This window comes from Oncorhynchus keta, unplaced genomic scaffold, assembly GCF_023373465.1.
Source record: "Oncorhynchus keta strain PuntledgeMale-10-30-2019 unplaced genomic scaffold, Oket_V2 Un_contig_2616_pilon_pilon, whole genome shotgun sequence".
NCBI classification, from domain to species: Eukaryota; Metazoa; Chordata; class Actinopteri; order Salmoniformes; family Salmonidae; genus Oncorhynchus; species Oncorhynchus keta.
The window spans coordinates 112,404-127,078 of NW_026284824.1; the positions used below are offsets into that span (position 1 = coordinate 112,404).

Here is a 14,675-nt window from a genome sequence, read left to right on the forward strand (position 1 = left end):
ACCAGGCGGTAGACTGCTGTGGTACAGTGTCCATTAGGGACCAGGCTGTAGACTGCTGTGGTACAGTGTCCATTAGGGACCAGGCGGTAGACTGCTGTGGTACAGTGTCCATTAGGGACCAGGCAGTAGACCGCTGTGGTACAGTGTCCATTAAGGACCATAATATAATAATAATATATGCCATTTAGCAGACGCTTTTATCCAAAGCGACTTACAGTCATGTGTGCATACATTCTACGTATGGGTGGTCCCGGGAATCGAACCCACTACCCTGGCGTTACAAGCGCCATGCTCTACCAACTGTGCTACAGAAGGACCAGGCGGTAGACTGCTGTGGTACAGTGTCCATTAAGGACCAGTCTGTAGACTGCTGTGGTACAGTGTCCATTAGGGACCAGACTGTAGACTGCTGTGGTACAGTGTGCCCTTGATTTAGAACTTACACTGTTGTTCTCCGTGTCTCGTGATGTTTGGGCCTCAAGGTCATGGCTGTCACCGTTCTGCTGTTGAGACAGACACACGTTCATTCCATTAACAAACAGTCATAACCCCCAAGATACAGTATTATCCTGATGTCAGCAGAAACAAAGCCTGAGAGAAAGGGTTAGGGTTAGACACATGTTCATTCCATTAACAAACAGTCACAACCCCCAAGATACAGTATTATCCTGATGTCAGCAGAAACAAAGCCTGAGAGAAAGGGTTAGGGTTAGACACATGTTCATTCCATTAACAAACAGTCACAACCCCCAAGATACAGTATTATCCTGATGTCAGCAGAAACAAAGCCTGAGTGAAACAATAATAGTAAGATTTCCAGATCAAGTCCATGTACCATGTTGGAAGTACATCTATACAGACGTAGGATCTTAATTTGACCTATATTGTAACAGAAAAATAATCCTGCAGCAACAGGATTTGAAAGTTTAGTCGATAATGTTGCTTGATCGGTGGTTAGGCTATTAGCTGGCCCGGAAGTAGGCTCGATGAAAAGGGCAATGCTGTTAATATAACCGTGTGTTAGTATGGGGTTTCAGTTCATTTATGTAGATCATCAAGCTCATCTGCATCTCCTGCCATGCAGGAAAATGTTCAGCAACAAAAGAGTGATCAAATGAGGATCCTAAACCTGTAAACTATAGCCGGTGCCGGTCAGCCAGTCTCTTGTAATTCCTGTCCTGTATAATACTCTCCATGTAGTTATGAAACATTCCTCTGCTGCGGGATACAAAGAATGATAAGCCACACAACTGAGATTAATGACGTGAACAACTTGACTTCTCTCTATGTAGCTGATGTCATGACGTGGCCCTTTCTGGGTGTATATCGTGGCTTCCCCCTCTCTCCTCTCCTACACCCAGGTTCTGTTATCTCAGGCCATAAATTCCTGGTGGAGACTCTCTCCCCCTGGTCATGCAGAGAGAGAGACCACAGAGTGAACAAGGGATTTCACTGGGCCATACCCCCAAATGGGAGTTTAAAACAATATGTTCATCGTTGAGAGTGTGGGAAGGGTCCGTGGACACTTAAGGATTTCACTGGGCCATACCCAGTGCATCTAATTCTTGTATAAAATTAATGAGTAAAGATGAAACTATTTGTGAAATTATGTAATGTAATGTTAATACAAATAAGTTCAACACACATCAGATTACTACTACGACTACTACTATAGTGTTCCATACACATCAGATTACTACTACTACTATAGTGTTCCATACACATCAGATTACTACTACAACTACTATAGTGTTCCATACACATCAGATTACTACTACAACTACTACTATAGTGTTCCATACACATCAGATTACTACTACTACTATAGTGTTCCATACACATCAGATTACTACTACTACTACTATAGTGTTCCATACACATCAGATTACTACTACTACTACTATAGTGTTCCATACACATCAGATTACTACTACTACTACTATAGTGTTCCATACACATCAGATTACTACTACTACTACTATAGTGTTCCATACACATCAGATTACTACTACTACTACTATAGTGTTCCATACACATCAGATTACTACTACTACTACTATAGTGTTCCATACACATCAGATTACTACTACTACTACTATAGTGTTCCATACACATCAGATTACTACTACTACTACTATAGTGTTTACACATCAGATTACTACTACTCTATAGTGATACACATACTACTACTACTACTATAGTATAGTGTTCCATACACATCAGATTACTACTACTACTACTATAGTGTTCCATACACATCAGATACTACTACTACTACTATAGTGTTCCATACACATCAGATTACTACTACTACTACTATAGTGTTCCATACACATCAGATTTACTACTACTACTATAGTGTTCCATACACATCAGATTACTACTACTACTACTACTACTATAGTGTTCCATACACATCAGATTACTACTACTACTACTATAGTGTTTACACATCATTACTACATCAGTGTTCCATACACATACTACTACTACTATAGTGTTCCATACACATCAGATTACTACTACTACTACTATAGTGTTTCATCATTACTACATCAGATACACATACTACTACTACTATAGTGTTCCATACACATCAGATTACTACTACTACTACTACTATAGTGTTCCATACACATCAGATTACTACTACTACTACTATAGTGTTCCATACACATCAGATTACTACTACTACTATAGTGTTCCATACACATCAGATTACTACTACTACTACTATAGTGTTCCATACACATCAGATTACTACTACTACTACTATAGTGTTCCATACACATCAGATTACTACTACTACTACTATAGTGTTCCATACACATCAGATTTACTACTACTACTATAGTGTTCCATACACATCAGATTACACTCATAGTGTTCCATACACATCAGATTACTACTACTACTATAGTGTTCCATACACATCAGATTACTACTACTACTATAGTGTTCCATACACATCAGATTACTACTACTACTACTATAGTGTTCCATACACATCAGATTACTACTACTACTATAGTGTTCCATACACATCAGATTACTACTACTACTACTACTATAGTGTTCCATACACATCAGATTACTACTACTACTACTATAGTGTTCCATACACATCAGATTACTACTACTACTATAGTGTTCCATACACATCAGATTACTACTACTACTACTATAGTGTTCCATACACATCAGATTACTACTACTACTATAGTGTTCCATACACATCAGATTACTACTACTACTATAGTGTTCCATACACATCAGATTACTACTACTACTACTATAGTGTTCCATACACATCAGATTACTACTACTACTATAGTGTTCCATACACATCAGATTACTACTACTACTATAGTGTTCCATACACATCAGATTACTACTACTACTACTATAGTGTTCCATACACATCAGATTACTACTACTACTACTACTATAGTGTTCCATACACATCAGATTACTACTACTACTACTATAGTGTTCCATACACATCAGATTACTACTACTACTACTATAGTGTTCCATACACATCAGATTACTACTACTACTACTATAGTGTTCCATACACATCAGATTACTACTACTACTATAGTGTTCCATACACATCAGATTACTACTACTACTATAGTGTTTCATCAGATTACTACTACTACTATAGTGTTCCATACACATCAGATTACTACTTACTATAGTGTTCCATACACATCAGATTACTACTACTACTATAGTGTTCCATACACATCAGATTACTACTACTACTACTATAGTGTTCCATACACATCAGATTACTACTACTACTACCATACACATCAGATTACTACTACTACTACTATAGTGTTCCATACACATCAGATTACTACTACTACTATAGTGTTCATCATTACTACTATAGTGTTCCATTCACATCAGATTACTACTACTACTACTATAGTGTTCCATACACATCAGATTACTACTACTACTATAGTGTTCCATACACATCAGATTACTACTACTACTATAGTGTTCCATTCACATCAGATTACTACTACTACTATAGTGTTCCATACACATCAGATGTAGTTTCTAACCATACTGTAACACACCCAGTACAGAACTAACTAATGATTTATTGCTTTAAATATTGGGTTAGTGTTGTTGAACACTGGTTTAACCAAACAAACATCAGGCTGTGTGTGTAAGATAACCTTGAAGATCTTTACTGGGCTGGGATAGATTGGACTGTTTGTTTATAGCTCGGTCCCACCCAGAGGTCATCAGTGGTTTAGCTTTTAAAAACTCAAGGCTCCTAAATGGACGTCATCGCCTTGAGTCTAACAGTCATTTTGACCATGTCTTTACTCAGACCTGTCTGTGTCCTTTCACAACACCAGAACCATGTAACCTGGGTACCAGTCTGTCTGTGTCCTTGTGTCTTACAGAACACCAGAACCATGTAACCTGGGTACCAGTCTGTCTGTGTCCTTTCACAACACCAGAACCATGTAACCTGGGTACCAGTCTGTCTGTGTCCTTTCACAACACCAGAACCATGTAACCTGGGTACCAGTCTGTCTGTGTCCTTTCACAACACCAGAACCATGTAACCTGGGTACCAGTCTGTCTGTGTCCTTGTGTCTTTCACAACACCAGAACCATGTAACCTGGGTACCAGTCTGTCTGTGTCCTTGTGTCTTTCACAACACCAGAACCATGTAACCTGGGTACCAGTCTATCTGTGTCCTTTCACAACACCAGAACCATGTAACCTGGGTACCAGTCTATCTGTGTCCTTTCACAACACCAGAACCATGTAACCTGGGTACCAGTCTGTCTGTGTCCTTTCACAACACCAGAACCATGTAACCTGGGTACCAGTCTGTCTGTGCACAAACAGATCTGGGACCAGGCTAAGAAGCATGTGGTTAATTCAACAGAACTGGGACCAGGCTAAGAAGCATGTGGTTATTTAAACAGATCTGGGACCAGGCTAAGAAGCATGTGGTTATTTAAACAGATCTGGGACCAGGATAAGAAGCATGTGGTTAATTCAACAGACCTGGGACCAGGCTAAGAAGCATGTGGTTAATTCAACAGACCTGGGACCAGGCTAAGAAGCATGTGGTTAATTCAACAGATCTGGGACCAGGCTAAGAAGCATGTGGTTATTTAAACAGACCTGGGACCAGGCTAAGAAGCATGTGGTTATTTAAACAGATCTGGGACCAGGATAAGAAGCATGTGGTTAATTCAACAGACCTGGGACCAGGCTAAGAAGCATGTGGTTATTTAAACAGACCTGGGACCAGGCTAAGAAGCATGTGGTTATTTAAACAGATCTGGGACCAGGATAAGAAGCATGTGGTTAATTCAACAGACCTGGGACCAGGCTAAGAAGCATGTGGTTAATTCAACAGACCTGGGACCAGGCTAAGAAGCATGTGGTTAATTCAACAGATCTGGGACCAGGATAAGAAGCATGTGGTTAATTCAACAGACCTGGGACCAGGATAAGAAGCATGTGGTTATTTAAACAGATCTGGGACCAGGATAAGAAGCATGTGGTTAATTCAACAGACCTGGGACCAGGCTAAGAAGCATGTGGTTAATTCAACAGATCTGGGACCAGGCTAAGAAGCATGTGGTTAATTCAACAGATCTGGGACCAGGCTAAGAAGCATGTGGTTAATTCAACAGACCTGGGACCAGGCTAAGAAGCATGTGGTTATTTAAACAGACCTGGGACCAGGCTAAGAAGCATGTGGTTAATTCAACAGACCTGGGACCAGGCTAAGAAGCATGTGGTTAATTCAACAGACCTGGGACCAGGATAAGAAGCATGTGGTTAATTCAACAGACCTGGGACCAGGATAAGAAGCATGTGGTTATTTAAACAGATCTGGGACCAGGATAAGAAGCATGTGGTTAATTCAACAGACCTGGGACCAGGCTAAGAAGCATGTGGTTAATTCAACAGATCTGGGACCAGGCTAAGAAGCATGTGGTTAATTCAACAGATCTGGGACCAGGCTAAGAAGCATGTGGTTAATTCAACAGACCTGGGACCAGGCTAAGAAGCATGTGGTTAATTCAACAGACCTGGGACCAGGCTAAGAAGCATGTGGTTAATTCAACAGACCTGGGACCAGGCTAAGAAGCATGTGGTTAATTCAACAGATCTGGGACCAGGCTAAGAAGCATGTGGTTATTTAAACAGACCTGGGACCAGGCTAAGAAGCATGTGGTTATTTAAACAGACCTGGGACCAGGCTAAGAAGCATGTGGTTATTTAAACAGATCTGGGACCAGGATAAGAAGCATGTGGTTAATTCAACAGACCTGGGACCAGGCTAAGAAGCATGTGGTTAATTCAACAGATCTGGGACCAGGCTAAGAAGCATGTGGTTAATTCAACAGACCTGGGACCAGGCTAAGAAGCATGTGGTTAATTCAACAGATCTGGGACCAGGCTAAGAAGCATGTGGTTATTTAAACAGATCTGGGACCAGGCTAAGAAGCATGTGGTTATTTAAACAGATCTGGGACCAGGATAAGAAGCATGTGGTTAATTCAACAGACCTGGGACCAGGCTAAGAAGCATGTGGTTATTTAAACAGATCTGGGACCAGGCTAAGAAGCATGTGGTTATTTAAACAGATCTGGGACCAGGATAAGAAGCATGTGGTTAATTCAACAGACCTGGGACCAGGCTAAGAAGCATGTGGTTATTTAAACAGACCTGGGACCAGGCTAAGAAGCATGTGGTTATTTAAACAGATCTGGGACCAGGCTAAGAAGCATGTGGTTATTTAAACAGATCTGGGACCAGGATAAGAAGCATGTGGTTAATTCAACAGACCTGGGACCAGGCTAAGAAGCATGTGGTTATTTAAACAGATCTGGGACCAGGATAAGAAGCATGTGGTTAATTCCTGATAATGCATCTGCTGCTGTGCATTAATATTTCCATACCACATGTATAATAGATATATAATGGATGGATTGAATAGCGACAGCACCATAGTGATATGCTAATGCTCTCATACCACATGTATACTATATATAAAAACAACTATGCTTTAATTGACAAGTGGGCACTGGTCTGAAGCTGAGCACCACAATGCCTACTCCACCCATGCTCTACCAAGGTTTTCCAGCACCACAATGCCTACTCCACCCATGCTCTACCAAGGTTTTCCAGCACCACAATGCCTACTCCACCCATGCTCTACCAAGGTTTTCCAGCACCACAATGCCTACTCCACCCATGCTCTACCAAGGTTTTCCAGCACCACAATGCCTACTCCACCCATGCTCTAACAAGGTTTTCCAGCACCACAATGCCTACTCCACCCATGCTCTACCAAGGTTTTCCAGCACACAGCTTTGACAACAGTAGCAATATTGGTGAATTGTACTTCCAACTATGTGTAGGCAGGTTTCTTAGGATTCAAACCTTCTCAAACAGCCTGATTCATACTGTTAGAGGAGGCGCAGCACAATAATGGGATTTGTGCAGCGATACAAGTTAAAATATTTGATTCTTCACCCACCACACTAATCCCATTCCATTACCTTTACAATATTATTTTGAATGAGAAGAAAACAAGCTTTGCTTTTATGCCATTACTAAGCAGTCAGACTTTAACTCGGCCCATTACTAAGCGGTCAGACTTTAACTCGGCCCATTACTAAGCAGTCAGACTTTAACTCGGCCCATTACTAAGCAGTCAGACTTTAACTCGGCCCATTACTAAGCAGTCAGACTTTAACTCGGCCCATTACTAAGCAGTCAGACTTTAACTCGGCCCATTACTAAGCAGTCAGACTTTAACTCGGCCCATTACTAAGCAGTCAGACTTTAACTCGGCCCATTACTAAGCAGTCAGACTTTAACTCGGCCCATTACTAAGCAATCAGACTTTAACTCGGCCCATTACTAAGCAGTCAGACTTTAACTCGGCCCATTACTAAGCAGTCAGACTTTAACTCGGCCCATTACTAAGCAGTCAGACTTTAACTCGGCCCATTACTAAGCAGTCAGACTTTAACTCGGCCCATTACTAAGCAGTCAGACTTTAACTCGGCCCATTACTAAGCAGTCAGACTTTAACTCGGCCCATTACTAAGCAGTCAGACTTTAACTCGGCCCATTACTAAGCAGTCAGACTTTAACTCGGCCCATTACTAAGCAGTCCGACTTTAACTCGGCCCATTACTAAGCAGTCAGACTTTAACTCGGCCCATTACTAAGCAGTCAGACTTTAACTCGGCCCATTACTAAGCAGTCAGACTTTAACTCGGCCCATTACTAAGCAGTCAGACTTTAACTCGGCCCATTACTAAGCAGTCAGACTTTAACTCGGCCCATTACTAAGCAGTCAGACTTTAACTCGGCCCATTACTAAGCAGTCAGACTTTAACTCGGCCCATTACTAAGCAGTCAGACTTTAACTCGGCCCATTACTAAGCAGTCAGACTTTAACTCGGCCCATTACTAAGCAGTCAGACTTTAACTCGGCCCATTACTAAGCAGTCAGACTTTAACTCGGCCCATTACTAAGCAGTCAGACTTTAACTCGGCCCATTACTAAGCAGTCAGACTTTAACTCGGCCCATTACTAAGCAGTCAGACTTTAACTCGGCCCATTACTAAGCAGTCAGACTTTAACTCGGCCCATTACTAAGCAGTCAGACTTTAACTCGGCCCATTACTAAGCAGTCAGACTTTAACTCGGCCCATTACTAAGCAGTCAGACTTTAACTCGGCCCACCACCTTCCTGAGATACATGCCTGTTGCTTGGACCATTTCCTTCTTCGACAGATTAACTGTCAAGCTGGCAGACACGAAAACGCTTGACCAGACTCCTAATGTTCTGAAGGTGTTCTGGCCAGGTGGTACTAAATACCACCATATCATTTTCCAGACCGCGTAGCATAATGTGCCTTTAAAACGTGGCTCTGGCATTTCTCCAGACAGAAGACGAAGGTAGGAAAACAAACCATTAAGAGAGACTAAAGCAGATGTATCTTTGGCTCAGTTAGAGGGACCTACCAATATCCCTTCAGGAGATCAAACGGACTATTTTGTATTTGTATTTATTATGGATCCCCATTAGTTCATGCCAAGCAGCAGCTACTCTTCCTGGGGTTTATTATGGATCCCCATTAGTTCATGCCAAGGCAGCAGCTACTCTTCCTGGGGTTTATTATGGATCCCCATTAGTTCCTGCCAAGGCAGCAGCTACTCTTCCTGGGGTTTATTATGGATCCCCATTAGTTCCTGCCAAGGCACCAGCTACTCTTCCTGGGGTATATTATAGATCCCCATTAGTTATAGAGGGATAAACGTCTGCTGTAATGTCCAATAGTCTGGTAGCCAGTTATAGAGGGATAAACGTCTGCTGTAATGTCCAATAGTCTGGTAGCCAGTTATAGAGGGATAAACGTCTGCTGTAATGTCCAATAGTCTGGTAGCCAGTTATAGAGGGATAAACGTCTGCTGTAATGTTCAATAGTCTCGTAGCCAGTTAAGAGGGATAAACGTCTGCTGTAATGTCCTCCAGTCTGGTAGCCAGTTATAGAGGGGATAAACGTCTGCTGTAACCCAATAGTCTGGTAGCCAGTTATAGAGGGATAAACGTCTGCTGTAATGTCCAATAGTCTGGTAGCCAGTTATAGAGGGATAAACGTCTGCTGTAATGTCCAATAGTCTGGTAGCCAGTTATAGAGGGATCCAAACGTCTGCTGTAATGTCCAATAGTCTGGTAGCCAGTTATAGAGGGATAAACGTCTGCTGTAATGTCCAATAGTCTGGTAGCCAGTTATAGAGGGATAAACGTCTGCTGTAATGTCCAATAGTCTGGTAGCCAGTTATAGAGGGATAAACGTCTGCTGTAATGTCCAATAGTCTGGTAGCCAGTTATAGAGGGATAAATGTCTGCTGTAATGTCCAATATTCTGGTAGCCAGTTATAGAGGGATAAACGTCTGCTGTAATGTCCAATAGTCTGGTAGCCAGTTATAGAGGGATAAACGTCTGCTGAAATGTCCAATAGTCTCGTAGCCTATAGAGGGATAAACGTCTGCTGTAATGTCCAATAGTCTGGTAGCCAGTTATAGAGGGATAAACGTCTGCTGTAATGTCCAATAGTCTGGTAGCCAGTTATAGAGGGATAAACGTCTGCTGTAATGTCCAATAGTCTGGTAGCCAGTTATAGAGGGATAAACGTCTGCTGTAATGTCCAATAGTCTGGTAGCCAGTTATAGAGGGATAAACGTCTGCTGAAATGTCCAATAGTCTGGTAGCCAGTTATAGAGGGATAAACGTCTGCTGTAATGTCCAATAGTCTGGTAGCCAGTTATAGAGGGATAAACGTCTGCTGTAATGTCCAATAGTCTGGTAGCCAGTTATAGAGGGATAAACGTCTGCTGTAATGTCCAATAGTCTGGTAGCCAGTTATAGAGGGATAAACGTCTGCTGTAATGTCCAATAGTCTGGTAGCCAGTTATAGAGGGATAAACGTCTGCTGAAATGTCCAATAGTCTGGTAGCCAGTTATAGAGGGATAAACGTCTGCTGTAATGTCCAATAGTCTGGTAGCCAGTTATAGAGGGATAAACGTCTGCTGTAATGTCCAATAGTCTGGTAGCCAGTTATAGAGGGATAAACGTCTGCTGTAATGTCCAATAGTCTGGTAGCCAGTTATAGAGGGATAAACGTCTGCTGTAATGTCCAATAGTCTGGTAGCCAGTTATAGAGGGATAAACGTCTGCTGTAATGTCCAATAGTCTGGTAGCCAGTTATAGAGGGATAAACGTCTGCTGTAATGTCCAATAGTCTCGTAGCCAGTTATAGAGGGATAAACGTCTGCTGTAATGTCCAATAGTCTGGTAGCCAGTTATAGAGGGATAAACGTCTGCTGTAATGTCCAATAGTCTGGTAGCCAGTTATAGAGGGATAAACGTCTGCTGTAATGTCCAATAGTCTGGTAGCCAGTTATAGAGGGATAAACGTCTGCTGTAATGTCCAATAGTCTGGTAGCCAGTTATAGAGGGATAAACGTCTGCTGTAATGTCCAATAGTCTGGTAGCCAGTTATAGAGGGATAAACGTCTGCTGTAATGTCCAATAGTCTGGTAGCCAGTTATAGAGGGATAAACGTCTGCTGTAATGTCCAATAGTCTGGTAGCCAGTTATAGAGGGATAAACGTCTGCTGTAATGTCCAATAGTCTGGTAGCCAGTTATAGAGGGATAAACGTCTGCTGTAATGTCCAATAGTCTGGTAGCCAGTTATAGAGGGATAAACGTCTGCTGTAATGTCCAATAGTCTGGTAGCCAGTTATAGAGGGATAAACGTCTGCTGTAATGTCCAATAGTCTGGTAGCCAGTTATAGAGGGATAAACGTCTGCTGTAATGTCCAATAGTCTGGTAGCCAGTTATAGAGGGATAAACGTCTGCTGTAATGTCCAATAGTCTAGAGGGATAAGCCAATAGTCTTATAGAGGGATAAACGTCTGCTGTAATGTCCAATAGTCTGGTAGCCAGTTATAGAGGGATAAACGTCTGCTGTAATGTCCAATAGTCTGGTAGCCAGTTATAGAGGGATAAACGTCTGCTGTAATGTCCAATAGTCTGCTGAAATGTAGCCAGTTATAGAGGGATAAACGTCTGCTGTAATGTCCAATAGTCTGGTAGCCAGTTATAGAGGGATAAACGTCTGCTGTAATGTCCAATAGTCTGGTAGCCAGTTATAGAGGGATAAACGTCTGCTGTAATGTCCAATAGTCTGGTAGCCAGTTATAGAGGGATAAACGTCTGCTGTAATGTCAATAGTCTGGTAGCCAGTTATAGAGGGATAAACGTCTGCTGTAATGTCCAATAGTCTGGTAGCCAGTTATAGAGGGATTCTGCTGTAATGTCCAATAGTCTGGTAGCCAGTTATAGAGGGATAAACCTGCTGTAATGTCCAATAGTCTGGTAGCCAGTTATAGAGGGATAAACGTCTGCAAACCATCTTCTGTCCTGTAGCCAGAGAGGGATAAACGTCTGCTCATAATGCCAATAGTCTGGAGCCAGTTATAGAACCATGACGTCTGCTGTCAGCCAATAGTCTGAGCCAGTTATAGAGGGATAAACCTGCTGTAATGTCCAATATAGAAGTTTAGAGGGACCCAAATGTCCAACAGTCTCAGCCAGTTATAGAGGATGACTCTGCTGTAATGTCCAATAGTGGTGCCAGTTATAGAGGCTCTGCTGCATGGCCACATAGTCTGGTAACCAGTTATAGAGGGACAACGTCTGCTTAATCCAAGAGTCTGGTAGCCAGTTATAGAGGGATAAGGGCTGCTGTAATGTCCAATAGTCTGGCAGTGCCCAGGCAGTCTTGTAATGTCCAATAGTCTGGTAGCCAGTTATAGAGGATAAAGCTGCTGAAATGTCCAATAGTCAGCCAGTTATAGAGGGATACACGTCTGCTGTAATGTCCAAAGTCTGTAGCCAGTTATAGAGGGATACGTCTGCTGGAGTCCAGCTGGTAGCCAGTTATAGGGATAAACGTCTGCAAATGTCCAATATGCAAGCCAGTTATAGAGGGATAAAGTCTGCTGTAATGTCCAATAGGGGACCAGATAGGCAGGGATAAACGTCTGCTGTAATGAAAATGTATACCAGTACTTTCAGGTGTCAGGATAAACGTCTGCTGTAACAATAGTCAGTAGCCAGTTATAGAGGGATAAACGTCAGCTGAAAATGTATAGTCCAGCCAGTTATCAGGATGTCAGCTGTAATGTAACCAGTACTAGCCAGTTATAGAGGGATAAACGTCTGCTAATGTCCAATAGTCTCAGTAGATGTAGAGGATAAACGTCTGCTAATGTCCAATAGTCTTAGCCAGGTATCAGGGATAAACGTCTGCTGTAATGTCCAATAGTCTGGTAGCCAGTTCAGGATGTCAGCTGAAATGTCCAATAAGTAACCAGTATAGAGGGATAAACGTCTGCTGTAATGTAACCAGACACCAGTTATAGGGATAAATGCTAACCAGTACTTAGCCAGATATAGAGGGATAAATGTAACCAGTACACCAGTTATAGAGGGATAAACGTCAGGTAATGTCCAATAGTCTGTAACCAGTTATAGAGGGATAAACGTCAGGGTAAATGTAACCAGTACACCAGTTATAGAGGATAAACGTCTGCTGTAATGAAAATAGACACCAGTACAGTTTCAGGTAAACGTCAGCTGTATCCAATACCAGTACACCAGTGATGTAGGAGCAATTGTATACAGACACCAGGTAGGAGCAGATTGTACAGACACCAGTGAGGTACAGACACCAATAGGAGCAGATTGTATACAGACACCAGTAGGAGCAGATTGTATACAGACACCAGTGATATAGGAGCAGATTGTACACAGACACCAGTGATAGATAAATGCAGACACCAGTGAGCAGGGCAAATATACAGACACCAGTGTAGGAGCAGATTTATACAGACACCAGTGATGTCAGGTATACAATGTAACCAGTACAGATTTTCAGACACCAGTGATGTAGGAGCAGATTGTATAACCAGACACCAGTGATATAGGAGCAGATTGTATACAGACACCAGTGAATAGGAGCAGATTATATACAGACACCAGTGATTTGCAGATTGTATAGACACCAGTGAGCAATATAAACAATGATTCCAAAATACAGACACCAGTGATGTAGGAGCAGAGTATACAGACACCAGTGATATAGGAGCAGAAACAGACACCAGTGATATAGGAGCAGATTGTATACAGACACCAGTGATTAGCAGTAGTACCAGTGATGTAGGAGCAGATTTATACAGACACCAGTGATGTAGTACAGATTTTACAGATTGATGTATACAGACACCAGTGATGTAGGAGCAGATTATATACAGACACCAGTGATATAGGAGCAGATTGTATACAGACACCAGTGATATAGGAGCAGATTGTATACAGACACCAGTGATATAGGAGCAGATTGTATACAGACACCAGTGATGTAGGAGCAGATTGTATACAGACACCAGTGATGTAGGAGCAGATTGTATACAGACACCAGTGATATAGGAGCAGATTATATACAGACACCAGTGATGTAGGAGCAGATTATATACAGACACCAGTGATGTAGGAGCAGATTGTATACAGACACCAGTGATATAGGAGCAGATTGTATACAGACACCAGTGATGTAGGAGCAGATTATATACAGACACCAGTGATATAGGAGCAGATTGTATACAGACACCAGTGATGTAGGAGCAGATTATATACAGACACCAGTGATATAGGAGCAGATTATATACAGACACCAGTGATATAGGAGCAGATTATATACAGACACCAGTGATGTAGGAGCAGATTATATACAGACACCAGTGATGTAGGAGCAGATTGTATACAGACACCAGTGATGTAGGAGCAGATTATATACAGACACCAGTGATGTAGGAGCAGATTGTATACAGACACCAGTGATATAGGAGCAGATTGTATACAGACACCAGTGATATAGGAGCAGATTGTATACAGACACCAGTGATGTAGGAGCAGATTATATACAGACACCAGTGATGTAGGAGCAGATTAGGAGCAGTATACAGACACCAGTGATATACCAGTGATATAGGAGCAGATTGTATACAGACACCAGTGA

General features: G+C 41.9%; 1 pseudogene; it reads right to left on the minus strand.

Moving 5' to 3' along the window:
- The window catches only part of LOC127922535 (multiple C2 and transmembrane domain-containing protein 2-like), a 147,647-nt pseudogene that overhangs the window by 85,637 nt on the left and 47,335 nt on the right, over positions 1-14,675 (minus strand).